The sequence below is a fragment of the Stegodyphus dumicola genome, chromosome X2 (assembly GCF_044657685.1).
Source record: "Stegodyphus dumicola isolate Sdum_Otavi_A_Nest chromosome X2, ASM4465768v1".
Classification (NCBI taxonomy): domain Eukaryota; kingdom Metazoa; phylum Arthropoda; class Arachnida; order Araneae; family Eresidae; genus Stegodyphus; species Stegodyphus dumicola.
In genome coordinates, this window is record NC_140781.1 from 79,146,724 (window position 1) to 79,173,882 (window position 27,159).

At 33.0% G+C, this 27,159-nt stretch overlaps 1 long non-coding RNA gene across 2 annotated transcripts in view; it reads left to right on the forward strand.

Annotated features, from left to right (window-relative positions):
* Positions 1–25,324, forward strand: part of LOC118201721 (uncharacterized) — a 183,261-nt gene extending 157,937 nt beyond the window's left edge. The window contains exons 1-2 of one of the 2 annotated variants that reach the window (XR_015038904.1): positions 1,387–1,513; positions 24,954–25,324. This is a non-coding gene — a long non-coding RNA (uncharacterized LOC118201721). Of the gene's footprint in view, positions 1–1,386; positions 1,514–24,953 lie in introns of those variants that run through there. The other variant, XR_015038905.1, reaches the window with a different exon arrangement.
* The last annotated feature ends 1,835 nt before the right edge of the window (positions 25,325–27,159 follow it).

A 27,159-nucleotide genomic window follows, 5' to 3' on the forward strand; every position in this document is an offset into this window, starting at 1 on the left:
AAATGCCAAAACTTGAGTAAGTAGTTTTTATACTTATAAGGTGTTTCTTCCGCTTTATTGGCATACTTTCGTGGTGTAGCGGTCTCATGTATTCGAGAGATCCGTGGTTCGAGTCCCGGCGAGGGCATTGCTCATTTTTCATATCTCGTGCTTCAATAAAAATAACCTAATGACTCTACATGTTCATAAACTAAAACCACGTACTTAACAGTTAAGTAAACCATTGGCTCCATTTGCCCCCTGAATATATGATATCCACCAGGACGAAATTTTCCCTCTGAATAAAAACTCTTGGATTAACGCATTCGTTGCATCAGTTTTAAGACCGATGCAACTTCATTAACGAAAGAACATGTTCAACAGGCCGGATTGGGTGCAGGGAATTTGAATTGAAAACTAAGTTTCTTAAACTTTTACCATATATACTAATGTAATTGTAATCGCAAAATTAACAAATGTTACTTTCAAAGGTATTTTGATGCTTTTGTTCTCTTCAAATTTTCTTTCACAATACTTTTTTACATCTTCAAACTCATCGTATAAGTTACTGTTAGTCGCAAGATTTTTGCATGGGTAGAGGAAAAATAAAATCAATAAACTGCATTTTTCAGGAAGAAGAATACTTAAAAAGAAAGAATATTTTAAGTAAATTCGGGCATCTTATACATTTTATCACAAAAATGGAAATATCTCTCAAAAAATGGGACGAATAAGAATCCTAATCTAATAAAAAAATTGCAATCACTTTTCTGTGTTATAAATTAAGGAAAAAGAACTTAGATTGGCGTGGATTTTAAATAAAACTGTGGATGTTAAGGGAGGCTGACTCTTCCCCAAAAACAGAAAAAAAAAAGGTTTGTTCTAAAGAAGAGAAAAGTGAAGTGAAGAGGGACCTATGTCAGTCACCTTCGAAGTCAGTAGAATTTTATTTAAACTATATTCCGATTTTTTAAGATTTCTTCCAATTTACAGTTTACACTGGTGTGCTACACTTCCATATTCATTTCTCTGTGTTTTTTCTCTCTTAAATATTGGTATGCATGCAAGTGCGTGTTATATTAATTAGCATATGACGCATTCTTTTCTTGATTTAACCTCTGTAGCAAGTGCTCGCGTTTAATGCATAATATCAGAGAAGTGAGCGTCTATCTGTGTTTCAACAATGTTTCTTGAAAGACGGAGAATTTAGAGAAATGAAAGAAAGGCCAACTTGCAAAGGGGTAACGTCTGACAGAAAAATCCGACCTTGTAAAAAGCTGATATAACCTTTCACGAGGCTAAGTTTTGCCGCAAATAGCCACCAGTGAAGATAGTCTAGGTGCTGTAATCCGATGTAGGTGTCATTGAGGTCATGGGATAGCTTGGTAGGAGCGGTCTACTTTCCTGAGCAAGTTTTTCTTACTCTGCATATTTGGACGCTTCAGCATTTTAAAATAGACACCTCATGGGTTGGTATGGGAACTGTGAGAACGTTTATGATATCCGGGTTGCGGAGAGAAGTGTCCTCTTCCAGGTAATTACAACTTGTGCTTAAAATTCGCGTCTCTTGTGAACCAGTTTGAGTGCGTATTTTCTCAAAAACCAGGTGTGAAGGTTATAAAGCCTATGCGTTTTTTTAAAAAAAATTTCTGCTTACTAAGTGCGCCCGTTTTTCTCACAGATTAAATTATCGCGATGATTTTTTTATGGTTTATTTGTTTCTTTTTTGACAAAAACATATTGAAATAGTAGATATGAGTAGAAAGGTACTCTAAAGCAGGTCGATATTTTGAAGTCATCTCGTTATATGTGATACAGTTTTCGAAAGTAAAAGAGAAAAAAAAAAAAAGGAGAAAAAGAAAATATTCTTCTTATATATTTTGCATCTGTGTTTGTAACTTTTAAAAGCTGCATATCAGACTGTCTATTTTTAAATTATATTAAAAATATAATGGCTGGTGCAACAAACCGCATGTGAACTATTTATCTTAGAAGAAACAAGTCTGCAAAGGATTTTCTGATGAAATCTAACTGATATTCACTCTACGTTTAAGGAAAACCACTGAAACCTCTGTGAAGATAACAGTAACAAAGTCTCTGAATACTAGTAGTTCAGTCCGATATTCAAATCCCGCGGACGGGCTGGCTGCATGGGCGCTTTCGTGGATTTCCCCATTTGTAACGTGTATACGAGCCAGTTTCCCTTTGAAAGTCCTCCGCGAAGGCATCCCTCACCTTAGGCAGATAGCGCTCGAGGCTTGGCGGGCCCTGAAAAAATCAGACCCTGAAAAAATCAGACCCTGAAAAAATGAACGCTAAACGATTGGTTTATTTGATTATGGCAGAGCACAAGAGGGGTATCTTGTCTAAGGGAAGGAATGTCTTCGTGGGGTACTTTCTAAAGGAAACTGGCTCGTTGGAATCCATGTTACTCATGAGTAAAACCGTGAAAATATCCATGAAGTCAGACCGTTCGCTTGGAATCGAACCCAGTTTCAGCCACTTTAGTGTTCGGCCACCCCCTAATGGGCCTAATCTTGTATGAAATTATTGTAGCTTACCTGTTTTGCGTGGTAGTTGTTAATGATTAATGAAAACAAATTAAAATTACATAAAATCTTATATGCAATAATAAGACATTTTAAAGGTATGTGGACATATGTAATTATATGTGATGTTGGTTAGGGCTTCTAATTTATCAAGACCCCGGAAGTATCAAAATTACAATGTCAATGACTAAGTACTGTTACAGAATTTACCGGATTTGCCGGCATATAAGACGATTTTTTTTTCTTTGAAAATAGGTGTGAAAAACGGGGTGCGTCTTATACGTCGATAGTCAGTTTTTGATTACAGTCATTTCTGGAAATTTCCTCTATTCGGAATCGATTTTGTTTTCTTGTTTCTTTGCGGAATGTGGAAATTTTACAGTTACGTTCAGTGAAGGCGCATGCGCTGTCATCGACGATCACAGCTGGGTTCGTTTAAACTTTTGAATTTTTTTAAAGACTTTTAAGTGTCTGAGATTTCTGTTGTTTAACTTTCTTAAATTTGTTGGCAAGTTATGGCTCAAAAACAACGTCGACATTGCTAGAAAATAGCATACAAGCTACGTGTGATTGAGTATGCTAAATAACATGCAAACAGAGCTGCAGAGAAGCATTTCAGGCTACCCCCAACTGAGAAAATAAGAACTTGGAGGAATCAGAAAGAGGATCTAAAAAAACGCAACTCATAGTAAACATAGCCTACGAAGGGGAACTGCGCAATGGCCTGGTTACTTTATATTTTATGCATTACATAATATTATTAATGTATTACTTTACATTTAAAATATTGTTAATTCATTATAATGATCAGTAATAAATTTTATCTTTCAAAAATGTGTATAAAGAAAGGATTTGCGTCTTATACGCCGGCAAATGCGGTATTTCTTTCATGATGAGAAACCAAAATGGTCAATTATATCAGGTACCTAAAAGCCATTTCATTCTAAGTTTGATTCCAGTAGTAGGCGGGTAGTAGTTTCTCTGCATAAAAGCGAATGTTAGCCACTTTTGCATAACCTCCTACGCAGTCATTCCTCTGACTAGACAAACTTCTTTGCTCTGAGTACCTTCCAGCCATAAATTACATTTTCATCTTTATGGTTAACAGAATAAAATTATTACTATACTTCCCTTTCATAACACTTTTTATCTCATTTTTAATTATATATTTCTTACAACAATCGTGTTTAATTAGTTTTAGTCATGCGTGACATTAAAGTTTCAAACGATGATACAAATAACAACAGGCTTATTAATACCAAAGGGAAATATAAAAGTAATTAGACTCCAAACAGAATAGCATAAAATTAAAACCTTGAAAAATATGCTTATCTATTTAAGTATATGTACGTAATATTATGAGGTGTGAAGGCGTTACCACGGTAACACCTCATGTCATGCCATTAGGTTTGCAAGTAGGGCGTTTCGTCGCTGTCCGGTACTACGCGCGGAATTTCTGCTTAGTTTTCTTTCACAAAAGGGAAATGATAGTTTCAGTGCTTTTTATTAATGCTATGTATCATCAATTTTTTATTAAAATAACGGCAAAGTATGAAAATGTTTAATAATACTTTTCATATGCAGTTTTAAATTTCTATAGAACTTGTATGGGAAGATTGTTGTAATATGTTTCTTGAATATTATCTCAAAAGATTCAATATCATTCATGTTTAGTTAATACGATAATCACTTTTAATTCGTAAAATCTTAAAATTAGTCACATTTACTCATAATTTTTACTTTAACTACAAAATAAAAGAAAGTATTGCAAATAAGTTAAAAATATTTATAAATTTTAGCCTTTTCTACGAAGTATTTTTCGTGTTTTCAGTTCTGTTGCTTTGCCTTACTTATTTTCTTAGTAATGTTGGTAATTTAGTTGATTTATAGTGCATTTTCATTTTGGTGCTGTCCTTTACTTCTTTCCGTTTATTTTTAAAACTTGCTTTTGTTGAGAATTATTACAGCTAACCTTTTGAATGTTAAAGAATATCTGAAATTTAATCGATTAGAGACAACTAGCTGGAATTAACAAAAATTCAATGTGTGTGTGTGTGTGATTATGGCAAAGCCTCGAGGGCTATCTGCCTAAGAGGAGGGATGCCTTCGTGGAGGACTTTCTAAGGGAAACTGGCTCGTATACACGTTACACATGGGAAAAACCACGAAAACGCCCATGCAGCCAGCCCGTTCGCGGGATTCGAACCTCGGACCGAACTACCAGTGTTCAGCGATTTTACCGCTCGGCCGCTGGTGGGCTAACAAAAATTCAAACAAATTTATGTTACCATTCAGAAATATTAGTATTTAAATGAAAAAAATTATGTATGCCCTTAAGGAACTTTCTGAAAAGATAAATTGCTTCGCACGTCAATTTAAACTTCACGGGAGTCTTCTATCTAGTATTTCTTTAGACTGCATATACATATACAGAATCTATGCTTCTAATCTACGCATATCTACGTGTTTCCAATTTGCAAATATCTACACAGTCCTTTCCTTCAAACTCATAAATTGCTATTCCTAGGAGGACTGTAGCAGAGACGATTGGCTATGACTGATTGGTTGGTTTTAAGTAAGGCAAAACATGCAAAGGCTATCTTCCAAGAGTAGACTGCCTTTGTTGCGAATTTTTGACGGAAATTGGCTTATCTTGTCGTTATATGTGAAGGAAACTACAAAAACGCCCAGCAAGATTCTCCAAGGTTCGAATCGAAATAAGTAATCTTGTGCAGACGGATACTTATAGGCCTGAGATGATCAGAGATATGCATTTGTAATGTGGATAAGAGGAAAATATTACCAATAGAAGTCATTAAGTGCACGTGTAAGGAATTAAATCCATTCCTTGTGATGTAGATTATTTACTCTCAGAAGTGTTTATACCTTTACAGTGGCCACCAAAATTTTGGGTTGCTGGGAAAGCTCTGGCGGGTTTAGAACTTGGCGAAAACCTTCCTCTAAAATGTTGTTGAAGATTTTGATTATACGGGAATCCAAAGAGCTCGTTACAACCACAGTATATGCATTTTTTACGCATGATCGTTTACTGTATCAGATTAGCTGATTAATTCATTCCGATTTCTTCCTAACTGTACTACGTATTTTACTATTCAACATGGTATTTTAAATCGCTTATTTCGATTGCATCTGCTTATCAACTTGAGTCTTTTGTTTTACTATTATTGGTAAATACAATTTACTACATTCGTACGAGATTTACGGAATGTTTAGTATCATATTACTTCTACATCAACCTGTCTTGGCTGCAGGCACTTCTCTTAATTTACACTCAAAAACTTTTAATGCATTCTTGAAAAAGTTACTTTACTTTATTTTCCTTTCTGCTTCATTTTTTGTTGATATTCAAAGCCCCAAAAATAATAAACTAAAACAACATAAAAATCATAATAACCTCTATAGAAATGCTTTTAAATCTACTACATAGATTAGAGGACAAAATACATCAAATAAAGAAATCACTTATTGGAAAGACAGTAATTGTTATGAGTTTGAGACAATGACCTACTTTCGAAATTTTAAGTGAGGAAAAGGAAGTCAGCAAACATTAATATAAACATACAACGTGATAGCTGGCCAGGTTCATAAAAATGCAACGAGTATGAGATCTAATCCCTTTAATGAGGAAGAAGTAACTTTTCTTAAACAGATATACTATAAAAGTTGTGTAATTACTTCATTTCGTCATGTTTGCCGATATTTCCCTCGATCTGCTAATCAAGTTTTATTTGACTGTTTAACAAGCATTTCAACTATATTTAAATAATATTATGCTTTACGCTTATTTCATACTTATACCAAACTAGTGAACTTATATTTAATTGGAACTTTCAATCCTTCATGTGTATAAAAAAGCAGTTGTATTCTATTTTGCTTATATTATTTATATGATAGCATATGCAATAACATCTCTAGGTCAAGTAAAATTATTAATTTATAAATCATGTAAGCTATTTCTCAAAATTTCTGTACCGTCCAAATTTTAGTTAAATAGGAATTTAAAAGAAATTTAATTAATTTTATGATAACTAATAATATGAAATTCAAGTCCATAGAATAATTATGCTTTATTCTCAAGCATTATTTTATAGCTAAATTTTTAAACAATAACTTAGTTTCGAGAATTTTTAATGCAGGTTAAAATAGGTGATTATTTCAAGCATACCTTAATGTGACAATTTGTTATGTATTTTTTAGCTCTGATGCCTTTGTTCAGATAATGTTGAAACAGATTCTTAGATTATTTAGTCATGCCCACAATGGTGTACTCTAGACAGAAAGGAGACTTATGCTTAGAAGAAATTGTAACAGTCATATGTTTAACCGAGGAGCGTATTTTTAAAAATATTTTTGATTATCTTAATATAAAAAACGCGCAATAAAGACTAGAATAGGGTTAAAAAGCAGTGTTGAATTGGAGCAGACTTTAAATGAAACCAGAGTTTTGTTCACAATTTCTGGATTAACTTGTTTTGATAATGCAAACCAAAGTTTCTCAACTAGGGCCTTGAAAACCCTAAAATTTCAGCGAAATGTAACTAGAAATCCTATAAGAGATAACAGTTAAACATTTTTTGTTTAATTTACTTATATAAAATTTATAAAGTACAATTCTGCTTAAACTAGTTATTTAAAGGAGCTTAAATATGTTTATCTCAGTCGTATATAAAATTTAAAGAAGAAAAGTATTATATAACTCGATGATTAAACAGATTAGATTTAGAAGACATGAACTAAGTTAAATTAATTGTACTCAAGAAAGCTATCCTAAAATTTTTTATTTTAAAATTAAAAAATGAAATCTTTCTTCTTTCATTGCGTAGTCACTGTTATCTTTTATGCAGGTTTTGACAAAAACTTTGCATATGGTATAAATGTCAAGAAGAAAATTGATTTTAAAAAACGACAGCTAATTTTACTTCCATATAGACGGATGATTTATAGAACTTAAATAAAATGATTAAGTTCTAACTATAAAAGACCTGCAATTTAAAAATTACCTAATTTAAAACCGAATGTATATTATTCGTAGTTCCAAAAGCTTTTGAATTATGTACAGCTTGATAAATTCGCTAAATTTTAACACAAACGAAAGTTGTATATTCCTTAGAGAATCGTTATGTGTTTCTAAGCAACTGTGAGCTTTTAAATAATTACAAATTCAGTTTTTTACGTCAGAGAAATAACACAACCGCATCGAAATGAAGGGAAGAAACTGGCAAGGTGAACGTACATTCCGTGCTTTACAATAACAATTTTACATAACTCTGTCACTTAGAGACATCATCATCAACTATACTTAATTTTATGCATTGTTCTGCCTAATTTAGAGGGTGAACTACCTCGAAATCAGTTAAAGTGAAGGTTTGAGCAACAGTAAAAGAGCGAAGCCCTTCAGCGCATGTGGGTTGCGATTAAGTCAGAGGTGAATTAACATAGGTCGCCAGCCATCGTTAGTTTTAAAAGGCCCAAACCTTCCCCGAGCACTGTCTAAATTTGATTGCACACTTCTTTAACCTCTGTCACTCAACTAAACCTGCACATAGCATAATAAGGATAGCCAGCTGTTGATGATATTTGACTTCAACTGTTTATCGTTGCTCAAAGGATGGGCCGCTGCTTTGTCGTTAATCCAGCCAGCAGGCGATTCTGCCTAGGACTCTAGGTCATAATGCCCTTCGTTTCTTTCGCATCAGGGGGTTTCAGCGGCCCAGTTTAATTTAACACCATAACATAATGCAGATCACTGAAGCATATAACTCTTACAGTGGCTGAATTTCCAGCGTGATATTCTTATGAATATTTTTATGAAATAGATTAAAATAATATTGTTGTATAAAAGTAATCTAAAATATGTTTACAGTGGATTTTAAATAGACTTTTGTGTCGATCGCTCGGCTGACCAATGGCCCAGTAGCTAAACCCACAAGGCACTTGTAGTTCATCTGTTCTTTTAGTGAGTGTAGTTGAATGGGCTAATTATATGAGGATTTCGTGATTTTTCTCATGTGCAACCTAAACGCCAGTTATGTTTCCTCGGAAAATCCTCCACAAAGGCATCTTTTCTAACAAGCAGATAATTAGCGTTTGTTTTGTCAGAAGGAAAATTATCAGTTATAATCAATAGACTCTTCATTCAATTTTTTACAAGGTTTAAAATAATGCATTAAATTAGTTCAGAAAAATATTAAAGATATTAAATATTAGGAAGTAGAAATGCGTACCGCAATACAGTTACCAAGCATGTGCTAGTTCTTTTTCTGTCTCTCGTTTTTGAAAAGTAAAGCACAAGGTCACTCAAAATGATTGATCAGATGTCAGATGAATAAAATTCCGTGTCATTATTTGGCAGATCAAGTGAGAAAGGAAATATTCTAGCTTTAGAATGTCACCGAAGTGGATGTCATGCTTTTTCTAACGAAGTGCTGCCCCGGCTTTAGTCGTTCGTTGTGAACATGATAGTTTGGTGTTAAACGGATCTCAGTTTTGTTTGTTTGAATAAGTCAAATCACAAGAAGTCTATTTTCCTAAGGAGAGAAATACCTTCGTGGATGACTTTCTTAAGAAAACTGGCTCGTAAGATGGACTAAACCACGAAAATCAATCATGCATCTAACCCGTTTGCTTGGGATTGAACTCCTAATATTCAGCGGTCTTAACCACTTCGACACTAGTAGGGCTAAGGCACGCTAAGGATGCTGTGCTCGTGCAATTCTTATTCAAAAACATCCATGATTTCAAAAGAAATGCGTCCCGGCCAGTTTGCATTTTTGTCCCGGTTACTTGGTCAAATTTTACAGATGCCGACTACACAAGAAGTAAAAATAGTGCACCCTCCAGGGAAATGGTAATTTAAATACCATATCTGTTACACTTACTGTTACCAATTTTTAATACATTTTATATAGATCAGAGTACTTTTTATGTTTAGATGTTTTCCCACAAAATTATAGCAAGTGGCCTAAAGAATTTAAATGTTTTATTTCTCTATCAACATATTTTTTTCACACAATTAATAATACCATGTAGCCTATGAGATCCAGATACTTTTATTTCATTTTATAAATATTTTGTTTCAGTTAGAGTTGGCAACACTGGAACTTAACTGATCACATGATTGTTGCGCATGCCCTATTTTAATTTCGTTCAAACTTCGAGTCGGCATTTGCGATTATTTTGTAATGTACATTAAACTAGTTCGATCCTCAAAATTCCAGAAAAGAAATGTGTTTTTAATGATGAATTAAAAACGGAATATTCGTTTTAGAAAAGCTTTGTGATCATAATGATAAAGTGAAATATGAGTCGTGTTTTTCAGAATTTTCAATAAATCATGGTGGACGGTTGGACGTTACAAATCACTTCAAATGTGCGAAATATTAGGCAAGCCTAATAACAGTGGAAGAAACTTCCTCAGCTATATTATCATATTTTAAGGGCATCGATTTAAGTGATGAATAATTCTTAATATCTAAAGAAGCAAAGTTTTGATTTCATGTTGCTATTCACAGTCTCAACCCAATTATCATCTAAACTGATTGAAGATTAATATCATCTAAATTAAAAGTCTCAGCCGATTTATAAGTTCTTTGAAACAAGAACAAAATGTGAAGCTTTCGTAAATACTGACAACTTCTTAACAATCAGGTACGTTCAGTTGAGTAATCAAAATTCTCTTTTAACTCACTGTCAATTTTTCTTAACAATTTAGTTAACCTTTTCAATCCAGTGTACTTATCTTAGTAGATTTTATTTTTTGTTGTGAGTATTTTCTCAAAATTGTCCCGTTTTGAATAAAAAACATTATGATAAGCCTATATACATATATATAATATAATATATATACATATATATATATATATATATGAATTGACGATCCCAGTAAAACGACACTAGGTGGGAGAAACAAGTATGTCTTTAATACGCGAACAACTCTTCTTTATCGTACTATTCAAGCTTCTCACTTGGTTACCTCTTACACCCTGGATGATTTATTCTTCACAAAAGCCATGTATTTACAAGCGTTTTGCTCTCTACAGGTTCCTATTCCTCGACATAAGCTTATGACAATATTTATACTTTATTGACATGTTTAATCCTTTTGGGCATTTCACCTGCAGCCAACTTTAACTGTTGTAAAAAGGAGTTGACTTTTTCGGAGATGTTCTCCTGTGACAGGCGTGATGAAAATAAACGATGCCGTCGGTATAAAGAATTCGACGTTTCCTATCACGCATTTTTGTAAAGAGAGAAAAGCGTCCATCAAATAAAAAATGCTTCCACTGTCATTACTCAATGCGTTAACGTGAAACGTTTAAGGGGTTATACACATATTGCACTTGAAATTTGACATATTAGAGGAATTGCGCTTGTGTATCGCCTTTAGAAAGATTAAAAAGTTAAGTTGGGAATTATTTCATACATGCAGATATATGTTGCCATTTCTTGCATTTATTTATTTTTTATATATACATGTATAAATATGTACATATGAACAGGACAGCAGGACAAATCTGAAGCATTTTAATGATAAAATTGCCCTCAAACCTATGAAAGTTACTTGCTGCGCAAATCACTTGAAAATTAATGGCTAAGTGGAAGAAATCCGCTGCAAAATTTGAACATAAAAAAAGAAAAACATTGGTTATGGTTTTCTAAATGATTTGAAATGAATGACTTTAAGGGCCAAAAATGAGACTATGAAATAGATTTAAATGACAGCGCACTGAAACAAGGTTGACGTATAAAAGGATTGAATCGCAAAAACGAAGCATTGATAACAAACGTGCCAAGGTAATTCAGCATTTTCCTTAAAATGTGGAAATGATTTTAGGTTTTTAAAAACAGTAGTAGGTATCCAAACAAATTTAATAACTTCGTAATTTTACCGTAATTACACTATTCAGTCTGGATAGAATATAAAAAGAATTACAAACAATCGTTAATATTAGTATCATTTCCCAGTCTACATCATGCTGAAGGAGCGGGGAAATGGAACAAAGATGCCAAGACAGGGGGAATTTTATTTGAACATTACAGTGACAATAACGTAATTGAGATCTGTAGAACTAGAGTTAGGTACAGAAGATATCATAAGTTTAGTTCAGTTTATTTTAGTTTACGAGTATGTTGCAACCTTCCTGGCCGATGATAATCGGCCTCATGGTTAACGCAGCTATCGTATGTGTAGGTTAGTGAGGAATTATAGTATTCTGGTGGTGTTAGCACATCCAGCAACTAAAAGATTCGTGGTGCGGATTTCAGAGAAGGTACGGTTGATTTTTCATATTTAGGGCGAAATATAATCTACATTTCGCCCTAAATATGAAAATGATAATAATAATATTTCTTATTCTCACTTGTAATAAGTGAGAATAAAAAATATTTTTGTTGGTAAAAAGTACTTCTTATATAAATATTAGAGTTAATTATAACCGTTTCTATTATACTACGAATTTTTTTCCGCACTTTTAGCATATATAGAAGAAAATTTTTCATCCTCAAATTGTTAATGGAGAAAAAAAAATATGCATTAAATTTTACGTTTCTTTAGCTGTTTGCAGTTGCATTATTTATTAACTTATAAATAGTTTATTATCTCATACTTGAAGAATGGAGGTCAACAATTAATTTCTTTACTTTAATTAACTCATTTAGAGACTAGTTTATAAGTAAACTATACAGAAATTTTTTTTATTATTTGTGTACGAATTCGAATGCGAGTCCACTAACGGCCGAGGGGTAATGTCGCTGAACGCTAGTCGTTTGACCTGGGTTCAGCTGCAGGTGAACTGGCTGGCTCTATAAGCATTTTCATGATTTTTCTCTTGTGTAACGTAGACACAAGTCAGTTTCCCTTAAATTGTCCTCCTCGAAAGCACCCCTCTTCTTCGGCAGATGGCCCATAAAGTGCTTTGCCATAATCATGTAAATCAAACGAACTCGAATATTAATTCAAATGTTTTACTAATAAATGCTGCTGCCAAATTTATTCATAAATTTTCCATTTGAATCACACTGTTATCGATATTCGCACTTTGTCAAGCAAAACGATAAAGGGAAGAAATGATAATAAAATAAATATTTTTTTTTGCCTTTAAAAGGATGAAAGAAGACTTTCGTAGAGGCCACTGGATGAATTTGCATCCTAAAGCTTATGAAACCATCTAACCGTCTATAGAAAGTGTATAAAAATAATTTCTTTATGGGCGCGCTTCTAAAAATAAATTACTAGTTAAAACAGGTACTTTATTTGGAGTTGATAGAGGAAACGGAAAAGTTACCTATTTTAAGTTAAAAAATTAAAGTAGGACACAGTGACGGTTGTTTTAAGCCCCAAAACTGCATTAATTGTAAAAATGCTGTAAAAAATTAACGAGTCGAAAAAGCACTGTAGTTAAAGTTATGGCACAAGTCAGATAAATTCTTAAAAATGGTGCAATTATGCCGGTAACTGTAGTACTTTATAATAATATTTAACGCGCGGTGGATATGATCAAAGGAATGGCGAGAAAAGCATGAAAACTGCATGGATTCGGTAAAAGGTAATGGCAATGCGTCAGTGATGCTGAAAAGACTATTACCATAGATGCAAATATACTTATAATTCCTCAATATAATTACTTAACAGGTCTATCACCTTTTGGAAAGCTGTTGGAAGACACGTCTGCTTCTGCTGATGCTCCACATCGACAGCCCTCACGAACGGCTAACCTGCCTCTTTTACTATAATGGTTCCTTCATTTTGGTGCAGGGATCATGGTCACATAGATTCATATATCGCATAAGTAAGGTGAGAATCAGTACCTCCTATCAGCACAGTTGCTGGAGATCATTACACTGAATATTGTCATGCGCATTGAAAAAAACGCTTGACGACGCTTGTTGTTAAAGATGCGATTTGTTACAAAGCGTCGTCACTTTTCGAGTACTGGACGCAGATTTATGTTTCAGAAGACGAATCCCATCATCAGCTATAACAATACGCGGGACGTAATGCAAATTCTATCAATGGTCTAATGCAACGGTGAAGATCGGAGGTACTAGAGTCATCGCCATGGTTACCAGATATAAGTCTTGTGACTGTGATTTCTTTGACAAAATGAAAGAAATACTGCGATAGATCTATTGCAATACTACGGTAGATCTTATTACAGCAGACAGAAAGTTATTCTTGTTTTAGGTTTATTGCTGTGGAGAAAGACAAGTGAAAGTGTTGCTGGTGTACGACGTTGTTGCTGTGCTTATGTTGTATGGTTGTTGCTGCGGAGGATAGTGTGTAGAGATATTAGGTATTTTTAAAAGGAGGAGTCTTGAAAAATGAGCAACGCCTTCGCCGGGAATCGAACCACGGATCTCTAGAATACGCGCCCAACGTCCAGACCACCACACCACGAAGGCATGCTAGGAAGGCAGGATAAATACCTTATATACTCTCCCTTTTAAAGGGCGTCTGGGATTTTTAGGGGACCAAATCGCCAAATCCTGGGTGCGGAGAATCATCATATCCAGCACCCTTTTAGTTCGGGCGTCACTGTAGAGATATTAAGTATTTTTTGGAAGCAGGAAAGATGAAAAATGAACAAGGCCTTCGCCGGGAATTGAACCACGGAACTCTGGAATACGCGCCCAGCGGGCAAACTATCACACCACGGAGGCATGCTAGGAAGGCTGGAGAAATACCTTATAAGTGAAAGTGCTGCTGGTATACGACGACTTTCAAGAACTTGGCAGAAGGTGATAGATATGTTAGAAAATTATACTGTAAGTGTTTTCACCTATGGTAATAAAACCTTTTCGATAACTACTGATGCGTTACCACTATTTTTTATTCAACTCTTGTAAATATATGGTTTCCGCTAGTATTTGTAACATTTAAATGTTGTTCAAAAATGGGCAAAAATAAGTACGGAAATTTGTCTCAAGTTTAAACAATTTTTATAAAGATGTAGTAGGTTATCAACCAATGCGATAAAAATTGAGTATAAATGTAAACGAAACCAAAAGAGATATTGCGCAAAATATAAAAGTGACAGTATCTGAAATACATGGAGCAAATACATTTATGAGAAATGAGTGGTTCAAATATAACTTTCTGCAAAATTGTGTTCAACAACGATAGAAAAAAATGATGTAAAATTTAAATATATCCATATATGTGTATAGGTTATATATTCATGTACGTGTATAGGTAATATATTCATATACGTGTATATGTAATATATTCATATATGTGTATAGGTAATATCCATACAAAATACTGAGGACATTAAAAAAGAAGCATATATTTATTCTGTTTGCTTTCTCGAGAAAGATTTTATATGGGGTCTTTAAAATAATATGATTTATTAAAATAATATGATTTATTTTTATAGTTTTATTAGCACAGGAAAGAAATGTTGATGTATGTATGATACATAATAAACTTTGCGAACCAATACCGAATTTTTTCGATTCTACGAAGGGGTATCCTGATTCCAGGTCCATCAACTAAAAAAAAAAAAAATGATTTCAACGGGGGGGGGGCGATAAATATAGCAATTATTTAAGTAATCGTCTTTGGTTTAGTATTATCAGTGCTTTATCTATTTAAACTCGCATTTTGAAGCAAAAATTATTTCAGTACTATTATTATGTTACCAAATTAGTAATTTTGCAGGGGGCGCATTATAAACTTTGTAATTTAAATAATGAAAAACATTTTTTTCTTTAAGCACATATATTTTTTTGTTCTGAATATTAAATACATTTTTTAAATGTTTGCCATTTTCATATGTTAACTGTAGCGATAGAAAATCTACCAGGGGTAAGAGTCATTGTTTATCCTCAAATTACAAAAGTCATATATTTTTGACAAAATAAATGTGTAATTAATGATAAATGTTGACATTTTATTGACAGTTAAATGTCTTCGTCAGTAACTTTCTTTGATTGTATTTTACCATTGGCAAAATTACATTTAAGAAATGAGGAAAAGATTTCAGGTTTCAGATTTAAGTTCAGATTTAAAAGAAGCAACATCTTGAAGAGCTTAGGTCAGATAGCGAAGTAACACAAGAAAACTTTCATAAATAGCATTACATTTTATTCGTTATCGTAAATTTCCATTATTTCAATGTCATAAATCCTGAGTGCTAGGAATAAAATGAGTATACGTGGACAAGTAAATTTTTATGGGCAGAAGCAATATTTTGAGCTCAAGCAACTTGCAGTCAATTTCCTTTCCCATCAATTTGTCAGTAAAGAAGTCACACTTGTTAGTAAGTTAAGTTATGTCGGAGTTAAAGGATCTCTGATGACTACAAATCACTGTCAGTGGCTTCATTAATCAAGCTAATGGATGTTTGAAGAAGGCAAATTCGTAAAAGCGGATGCGTCTGTCATAGGCAAGCATTCGAGGCTCAGATTGAAACACCTTTTACAAGTCAGCGCAGAATTAATGACCGATGAGATCCATCACAGTTTGATAGGTTAATCTCGCATCATGTTTAAGCATTTCTGTCACAATATAAGAATGCGTATTTAATACAAATGAAACGTTATTGGGATTTTCAAAATAATGATAAATGTGTGTTTTCCATCATAATCCTTTTTAAGTAAAAATACATTTTTGTTGCATTAGTTCGTTAAGTGACAATTTAGGAAAAAGGAATATACATATAAATACAAAAAAAAAAAAAAAAAAAAAAAAAAAAAAAACAAGATACTAAAATTAAAAGCAAATTGCTATACCCATCCTGCGCTATAGCTGCAGGATTGAAGTAAAATAGACTTAAAGATTCTAGAGTTAAAAGTAACTTAAAGTAAAAGCAAGGTTATTGCTCAAGAATATTAATTTTAGCAATTGTGTATAAGAGGTTTAACACAAAATCCAAACATATCAACATTAAAATAAGAATTCATAGTAATACAAACTCTAAAAATAAAATGCAAAAGGGAAAAAATACAAGATAATAAAATTATAAAAATAATAAATGGTAACTCCTTTTACTGAAACTCCAATTTAGTAAAAGGATAACTGGATCAGGGGAAAATAAATTAAAGCTTCACAAAAGTGGATTAATATGTTTCGAAAACATGTTTCGTTCTCCTGGTTCATTTGAGATCAAAAACCGAAAAAAGAATGTATTAAATTTTCATTTAAGACACTAAAATTCATATAAAACTCGAATATCAAATGTACCAGGATTTTCCCTACATGCCTAGAAACACTTGCTTACCCATCTGACTAATTGTTCACTACCCTGTTTACTTGTAGGAGAACAGGTTAATTAGCTACTGCGATTTATTGGATTGGATTATTTGATACAAATGCGGAAAGTTCACTTAGGCTATCAGCTTAAGGGGAGCGATGATTTCGTGAAGGACAGCTTAAGGAAAACCAGCTCGTATTTACGTTACACGAGGTAAATATGTATTTCCCTTCATCGAAATTCAAACCCAGGGGAAGCTACCCAGTGTGCAGCAGTCCACTCGGCATCTGGCAGTTTTGGGGGCGATTAAAATATCTATAGGACTAGACTTGAAAAGTTGCTTTGAAATTGAGAACCTCGTAACTTGATCATCAAAGAGGTAAAGAACGGATATGTATCTAGAAAGTGCAATAAAGGCAGAAAGTATAATAATCTACAGAGGATGAAATTGTTTTGCTGGAGTTGTTCAGTGGTGCCAAGTTTAAAATAAAGTTGATGCTTAGGATGCTTCCATTAGTTGATGCTAATGGAAAAAGCCAGAGTTTGCCAAACTGCGAGGTGAAGATTTTGCTCCGATTGATTAGATGGTTTACAAGATGAAAATAACTTTTTAACGCAATCCATCTCAAGGGGCAGGGAAAACGAAAATCCTCTGATCAGGCGGGCTTAGATGCGGATGATGAAACTGATGAAAGCCTTTCAGTAGAACTTTTGAAAATATACAAGCCACAACAAAACTGCAGTACTGAAAAGACTGCGTTGCAACGAACTCTACAGAAGCGTGCTTTTATATTCGAAGCTGAATCATCAGCAGTAATTTTCCAAAAATCAAGTTAAGAAATAAAAATGCTTGGATGACTCTAAGAAAGTTTTCCCTAATTTCCCATCAAAAAGGAATAAAAAATGTACGTCCTGCACATTCAAATCACATTACATTGGTGTTTCTACTAGCGAACACAACTTCTCTTGTTCAACTGTAAGATCAAGGGATCATTCGAAAATTCAAACACCTTTACAGAAAGGCTGCAAACAAAGATATCACACTCCTCTGCGGAAAGAGTGTAGTGAAGAAAGTGACTGATGAAATCGATAGAAACCAAACATTAAGTTCACAGAAAGAAGTTATCAAATCGACTTATGTTTTGGATTCCTTGAAGCGGTTAAAAACTGAGCTACTGCATGATGCCGATATGATAGTAAATAAACAATAAAAAATTGCTTTAAAGCTACTGATTCCCTCAAAATCAACTGGATATATCTAACATTCCTGAATGGAAAGAGAAATTTACCATGATTCATTTTTGGATTCTGTTGCCCTTAAAAGAAAATGCCCACAATGTGTGGAGAAACTGTTGACGAATTTTGTACATGTGTAAATAATTTTAGTGAAATTATATCTGAAATTTAAATATTTTTTGCATAATGTAGTATGAAAATCTAATGAAGAAAAGCCTTGCCGGAAAAGTAAGAATACAACTGTAGAAGTAATAACTGTAGTTAATCCAGTTATCCAACTGTATCGTAGCCAACCCTTAGATGTAACTTTAACCCCTTGGGTACGGATTTATTTGAGAAAATATTTGCATGTAGAACGGATATAATTTTTGGTTGCGATTCATCAATAGCTACACTTCACTATCAGGAGTATAGGTAACAAAATTTATTATTTAGGTAATCCACTATATTTCTAATCTTTCTTATTCTGTTATCTTTATTTTCCTTTTCATTATCCGTAAAATGTAGAAAGCTTGAAATATCAAAAATCCTATCGCGTGCCATAGTGCTGGCAAAAATTGAAGTACTTATTGCATATCTTTTTTACCAATACATATGCATTTTTGGCTTCTTCATTTGCGACATCAAGATGCATGATGCAATATAAGCTTTCATTTCATCAGAACTTACAGGAAACCACCTTTGGTTTTTTTTTTTTTTTTTTTTTGTTACACAACCTTCTTTTTCTAACCCTTATCTGGCATATCTATTCGTCTCTTCTACTATAGTGTCCCAAAAATCTTCATTCAAGACTTCTTTCAAAACATCTAAAGGCGTAGGATTACCACATAGTCCACGCAGGCTCAAAGGATTAATTCCAGATATTTCAGAAAAACTTTTTATATCGGCTACATTTTCTTCTTCTTCCTAAATCCATTTCTCTGATACTGGTTCACGAGAAGATTCACTATCACTGCTCAATAGACGTCTTGTGCGTCTTCGAAACCTTGGTTTTATATTACAAGTGTCATCATTTTCTGGTTCACGAGAAGATTCACTATCACTGCTCGATAGACGTCTTGGGCGTCTTCGAAACCTTGATGTTATATTACAATTGTCATCATTTTCTAGTTCAATATCGTCTTCTTCACCTTCGCTTTGTATTTCATTGTAATTGTCAATTTCAGGATCACTAAATAATTCTTCTTTAGATTTCTCAAAGTTACGTTCGCTATCACTATCATAAAATATATTCCTTGTTTTTGATATAATGGAGCAGTGTATCGCAAATAATGTCCACCGAAATACTGTAATTGCCTCTTCTATTATGACTGGTACAAGCTACAATGAAATGAACAGAATTGTGCCTAACCTCAAATAACGTAGACACGTCATCCGCTCCTAGGGAAAACAAGTGAATGACGTCTCTCAAACGTCAAATGTACCCAAGAGTTTAATTTTTGGTTTGACGTCTCAGACACGTCATCCGCTCCTAGGCGGGCTCCGCGGCCGGGTGAAAACTATATAATACTGGAAAGACCATCTGCTGTTGGTAATTGTTACTTCAGAGCTGAATTCGGGAGTGTTGAGATACGCGTGTTAGCTACCGTGTTACTCTTTAGATGCGCTTTGCATTGAGGTATGTTTAACGTTCTTAGTAGTTTGAAATGTAACTACTGATTGTACTCTGTGGTACTGTGAAGAGTTGTACTACTATTTTTGTGGAAAGTTCCATAACTACGAAGTGTTTCCTTTGGTAAAATAAATTTTATGAAACTCTCATCGGTTCTGTGTGCATTCAATCTATTACGAACCCATACGCCCGCAACAATACTATTTTGGGTATTAATTAAAGATAGAAAAGGAGGGAAACTAGATAAAATGGTTCGAATTCCGATGCAGACGACATTAGACTTCTAACAGCAGCTGAATCACAAAATGCAATTTGAACTCTTTGAAGCACTCTAAAAGGCGGCCTCTATGATCATGAAGACTTATTCATTGGAAAATTCCATCGAGAGACAAATTTCTAAACAAATCCGTAAAAGCTAAATTATAGGAACGTATTTTAGTTTTGTTTATTAGAATACACTGCCAGTCTATAAAAGTTCTTATCTGGCTTTTTATTTTCGCAACCGTTGGCTGCAGACATGGGCTTTCAGTTATAAGAATGAATTAAGATAGGAAAATTTTCATGCTAATTGTTTCTTTAAATTTAAAAAAAAAACAGACAAGTTTTGTAAAAATTACAAAATCCATTTTTTTACTTTCCCTGACCCTCATAATTATATTTGCAAAAGTTTATACTAATTCTAAAAAATGAAACCCAAAGTGTTTGACAAAAATTTACAGAGGTATTTTGTTTCAATTTTTTAGATTATCCAGTGTCGAAAATTCGCATAAATGTTCTTGAGGTACTGACCTCAAAATAAATTAGTGCATCTCGAGATTCATGTTTTTTAGTGACATTCAGTGATATTCCTTCACGATTTATTAAAATGTAACGTTCTTTAATTTATAATTTTATTGTGATTCATGTGTGGAAATCATGTACTTTATAGTTTTTGAATGCTGAAAATATGTTAACATTATTCAGATGCAGTTTTATTACGTACTTTAGGATCATAATCTAATTGTAATATAAAAAAACTTCATTCGCAGAAGAATATTTTTTCATTTTTAATTTAGGTAAATAAAAAATGGATGGCTTATAGGTATTCTTATATACCTATGAGCCAATGTTTGAAATTTGCCACTGTTTTCTTGACAGTGAATTCTCTAAGAAGATTATGTGAATAAGATCTCCTATTTGATAAAAATTGCATAGATTAAAATTTTTAACGAAAGCTCGTTATTTAATCTATTAACACGAAAAATCTTTTCCTAAACTGACTTCCTTTTCATTTATATATGAATTTAAATATTTTACTCCTGAAAATTTTCGGAACATGATATCAAACCTTAAAATTCAATAGCTTGGCCAATTATTATCGTATGAAAGTCAAGCATTTTATGTTTCATTATTTAAAAGAAGTAAAAAAGTTTGCCAACTATAACTATAGAGACTGAAGGGAAGTATAAAATGTTAAACTTTGTAATTTTTATAAAATTAATTTTTTTTTAGTTTGAAATAGGCCAAAGTATATTTGCCTTAATTAGAAAAGTTTTATAACTGAAATTATATATCTATAATCAATTGCGAAAATGAGCTAGTATAATATGCACTAATTGTGTTATTGAAAACTTATATACGTCACTTTTAACGTAAATACATGGTTTGAATTGCTTAAACATTTGAATGTGATTTCTCCTTACTGTGATAATATAGCTTTAGAAAAAAAATCTAATCATAATAAGCGGCGGAAATATATACGGAATTCTAATAATGATATTTTGTAATTACAATCAAAATAGATCTAGAAATAATCAAACCGAAGACTTTGTGCTTAGAAAAAAATCCACCTTGCATTTACCGTGCAGTATGAGATATGCCCTGAGCTGTTTTTTGCATAAACTAGTCTTATACTGTTCTGGTGGCTTGTTTTAAAGTTTATTTCATAATTATTGGATGTAATTAATTTTAAGAAGAGAAAGTAAATGATAGGGAGAATACCTTTGATTTATCGAAATTAAAAAAAAAAATAAATAAGCCCTTTTAAACTAACATAAGGAAATTTCTTATTTATGAATAAAATGCATTGCTACGTATCCCGCAAAAGCTTCTGCATAGGTTTCGTTTAATTCTTCCCTGTTAACAAGACCTACGGGCTATATGAACATAATGTGTAAGTTTGAGAGGCTTTTAAAAATAAATCTAGGCGATATGTTGTTAATAACAACTCAGTACACCACAGGAAATAGAGCGTAAGGCAAACAACGCATGCTGATATGAAATTCAAAATTAAGCGAAATTCAGCTTTAGACTGTGCATTAAAATTCTTATGTCTTTGTGGGACATAGAACGTGTGATCTATTTTCATGAAGGAAACAAGAAAAGCAACCCAAAATGCTCTCGAATTTGTTTCTGCTTATTTCTCTGCAGCTTACAGGTGTCTGCCGGAAAACATCGCGACAACAACATCATGGAAGGAAACGTCGCGGATAAAACAACGTAAGCGGAAGACATCATCGTAGAAAACATCGGGGGAGGGAGAGCGAGGAGAAAATGTCGCCGTTTTAAACATCGTTATGTACAGATAGAAACGCCGCCAAAAAAGAAAGGAAGAAAGCGATACAGAATTCTTGGAGTTTTAAAATATCGTAACACAAAATAACAAAACATCGCATGTTCGTAGACATAGGTTTTCAGACATTAAACTTTTTCAATGAAAGTTCGTACTACCAAGCCATCTTTATAAAAGACATTACTATTAGACCAACTTTATAAAAAAGATTCATTAAAAACTACCTTTAACGTTTAAAAACATATGTTTAAAATTATATTAGTAACTCTATATAGCATTAAGGTTCTACTCATTTTCAGTTTCTGAATGCTTTTCTTGTTTTTTTTTCAGCAAATATTTTACAGTTACTATAAAAATATGAAATATAAAGGTAAAAGATCCATCACTTCTTCTTACTCGCAAATCACTACGCGAAATTTTGCATGAAACTTTTATACTCCGAAGATGCATTGTCTGCGATATTTTGTAGATGATTTATTTTTTACTGCGATATATTGCACGACACTGCGAAGTTTTTGCACCACCTTATTTTCTAACACAAAGTTTTAGAATTACGATGTTTATGCCTTGCCTTGATTTCTCTGCGAGGGTTTCGTCCTCATTATTTTCGACTGTAATCAATAAATTAGATAATTCGAAATTTTACCTCTTAAACACCATGCAATGATATTCTTTTTGATTTACTAGCATGTATAACTTATTTAACTTAGAATTGTGTTACATTTGGTGCAACAAAAGAATTTTCACACAAAATATTTATGTTTGCAAAGTCTAAAAATAAATTATTCATATTCTCATGAAGTTATATTGCTTTGAAATCATAAACTACTTTGTTATATAATGTTATATACTGTGTATTTTTAATTAAGGGAAATAACATTATGAATTTGCTACACGCCAATACTACTGCTATTATTTTCTGGAACACTAATAAGATCTCCATTTTTAAAATACATTTGTGCATGTGTGTATATACTAGCCGCTACGTGTCCAGCCTTCTTCTGGCTTTTAAATATACCGGAAAAATGCCTAAAGTGAACGCCAAACAATAAATGTAAAAGTTGCACAGAATTTTACTCTTCAGAACAACTTTATAAAAACAATAATCACAAATTTTAATAAAGATGTATTACATGTAAAAACACTACAATGAAATAAGCAATATTCTTCAACACAAACATTAATTACTCTAATTCATAAATTAACCAACTTACAGTTACCTTCTCTCGACAAACGCCCACCAGCGGCCGAGCGGTAAAGTCGCTAAACACTGGTAGTTCGGTCCGAAGTTTGAATCCCGCGAACGGGCTGGCTGCATGGGTGTTTTCGTGGTTTTCCCCATGTGTAACGTGTATACGAGCCAGTTTCCTTTAGAAAGTCCTCCACGAAGGCATCCCTCCCGTTAGGCAGATAGCCCTAGTGTGCTTTGCCATAATTAAATACACCAACACCAACCAATCTCTCGACAAACGTCCAGTATCCAAGAGAAACATTAAATTTAAAAACTGCACAGACTTATCGCCCTCGTTTTTCCGAGTAGCGACAATGCTGATATCAGCAACAACGACAACAGTGAGATATCAGCAACAATAGCTGCGTGCCATTGTCACTGATATAATGAGAGAGAATTATCGATTTGATGCCATTTCATCAAAAAGCATAAAATAAAAAGAAACTCATTCGAATTTTGAAAAATTTGCTTCGAGGTACACTGGCTCTTGTCTAGATGCACCTGTGCAGGGCTACTAAATTTCGTAACCTTGATCTATTAGCTTACGCGCAGCACGAACGAAAGACAGACTGACTCTTCCTTTTATTATATGTAGAGATAAATATATTGACGAATACTTTTCTCAATAATCTGCATAGAAATGCTGGTCATTTAATCTCTTTAACATTTGAAACCTTTCTATAAACTAATATTACTTTTTCTTTTTTTATTAAAGTTTCGCTCTTCAGTTTAAGTGCGGTCCCAAAATATGATTTCTGACTTTGAAATAAAATATGCCGAGGGATTTTTTGCCGCACTTTTTATGTTTTATTTTTAATAAAGAGTATGAAAGTTTCCTAAATTTAAGTACAGTGGCCAGAGGAAAGTTTAAAAAGTAAGATTTAATAATTTTTATAAAATTCTAGATTTAAAATGCTGTTTTTAAACTAAAAAGACCCAAACAGGAATACATGCTTCATTTAAAACACTTTTGTGACTGGAAGTACAAGTATACGAAAAAACGTTGCGAAAATAAAGATCAAGTAAGGATCTCTGTGGGCATCGTGTATAATTAACTTATATTATGTAATCACATGATTTTATAGGCAGGCATAAAGTTCCTTAACTATCTATAATAATCGTACATATATTTCTGCGATGTGATAGGCAGACAAGTAGGCATATAATGGCATAAGTATAGGGTTATTATTAATAATAACAACGCCTTTTAGTGAATGTAATAAATAAGGCACAATAATCACACTTACTGGTAAATATTAATAATTACTAAAGGAGTTTGTTCATTGTGATTAATTAAGCATAACAGATTGAAATTCCGAACTCTAATGCAATTTTAATGTCATGCTGCACGAAATATATGAAATTACATGCATTAACAGTTTTATTAGGAATGGAATTTGGCTAGCATAAGAAAAATGTTTTATGATAAGGATTACTTTTCTTTATAAGATACATTCTTTATTCATTACCTGAAACAAATTACATTGCAAAAAATCACCATAAGAAGGTAAAACAGTTCCAAACAAAATTACATTGCAAATGCAGTATTATTGTATATTAAACAAATTATTTATTTTTTCAGGGACAGCTTCTATGGCATTTGGCTTTTGACTTTTCACATTTACAGCGAGTTCAGTTACAGTCGCTTGTACAATTGCAGTATTGAAGTCCTTAACCTTCTAAATTAGAAGATGAATTAAAGATGTGACTGAAAAGATATATCAAGATTATGTGTTGAACTCGGCGCTTTTTTCTGCAACTCCACTATTTTATCTAGGCAAAAGTTTCAAGCTATTCTCAAATATCAAGTTACCTACAACGAAATAAATAGTCAAATCATCATATATATATATAAATATATATGTGTGCGTACATGTGTGCTTATGTATGTCCATATATCCATTAAATATCTGAAAACGGGCTAATCTAGAAAATAAATATATAAAAAATGCTAACTATTTCTAAACGTGTTTCCTTCGTTTTTTATCAATTCAAAGTACCCGATTAATAAATTTAAATGTCTTTATTAGAAATATTTTTTAAAGTGCATGCTTTTCATCTTTTGCACATTTTGTTAACATATTTCTGAGTAACAACCAACTGCATTGCCTACCTTTCGCTGAACTGCAAGGCTACATGAAATCAGCCATAATAATATGTTCTAACAAGGTTTCAATATTTTTTTTATTTTTTATTGTTGTTCAACTGTTAATTCGTTTTCAGGCATTTCATTACAATCGTCAATATCTAAGTGGTCCTTGCGTTCTTCATAAATCGGTTGTTCATGTATGTTAGTTATGTTCCGCGCGTACGGGTTCGTAATAGATTGAATGTACACAGAACCGGTGATAGCTTGACAATTTTTTTTTTTAAACCAAAAGAATGGCTTAATATGTAGTTCTGGGACTTTCCACACAAAATACTCACAGAGCTCTTCTCAGTTTCCCAGAGTATAATCAGAGTTACATTTCAAACTACTAAAAATGTTAAACACAGCGTCTAAAATGCGAAGCTCGCACGAAGATGTCTACTGTGAACTGAAAAAATGAGAGCAGACGCTTCCTCCACTTTTATATAGTTTTCATTCGGCGGCCGAGAAATCTCTAATACCTTACATATCTCAAAATTAATGCAAGGCATATACGGTTAAAGTTACATCTAAGGTCAGGATACGGTTACCATGACATATACGGCTCATATAGAGTATCAATTACAGTTATATATGGGTCCGGTCCAAGTAAGTAGTAGTGGTGGTAGCCAAGTTTGGCTACCATTTGACGACTTCTCGCCACATTTGGCGCTAAAAATTAGTGGCCAAATCCATCGCCAGCTTGGCGATATCTAGCCAATTTAGCAAGACAGCAATCTACCTCAATGTTATAAACTTGATCCTAAAAGTAATTTTATGCTCTAATGTTTTAGAATTGATTTTTAGTTTGCTTTGTTAAACTTTAGTTTGTTTGGAAATTTGTTCATCGGATCAGAGTGAATCCGGACTGATCGAAGCCAGATTATACGAGGTTTGTACACACACACACACATGCATATATATGTATCTTAGGGTGAAGTTTATACATACACGCATACATATATATATATGTATGAATGTATGTATATATGAGTGTGTGGCTCTCATGCATACATTTTAAATTTTCTTGTTTTACAACTGGTTTCCTGAGAACTCACTCTTAAATAAAATTATGCAACTAAACGTAGTAGCTCATTCTAAGTAAATTAAATTAACATAAATTCCTTTGAGAACAAGAATTCTTCTTCTTACATATATGGTGCAGTGATAGTAAGTTAGAAAAATGAGCAGAATTAAATCAGTAATTGTTTTTTAAATAGAAAATTTGCTCTTTATTTGAAATACCTTTAAATATTTCAGACAGACATTTTCCTGAATTTCTGTGAGAGGAAATGTTTCTTTTAAGATTATATTGCAACAAGTAAGAAATAATTTCAGTTTTATAATGACCTCAAAGTTTGCATAATAGCTTTACTTCCGACTGATTACGTTTATATCAGTTATAGGAGTCGGTCTAACCTCTTCTGAAAATATTAAAGTGTTATTTTAAAGTACAAAGGAATGAGATGGTGCTTGAATTCGCAAAAGAGTTAAAGAGTACATTTTCTAATGCTTTCTTCTAATGCTTTCTTTACTCTAGAAAGTTTTCTTTGTAGCCAAATATCGAGCATAATATGATGGGTCAGTGTAATACAAAATAATATTCCACCATTAATTTGACAGAAAACTCATTTTGTGTCAGGTTCTAAATAAAACTGTA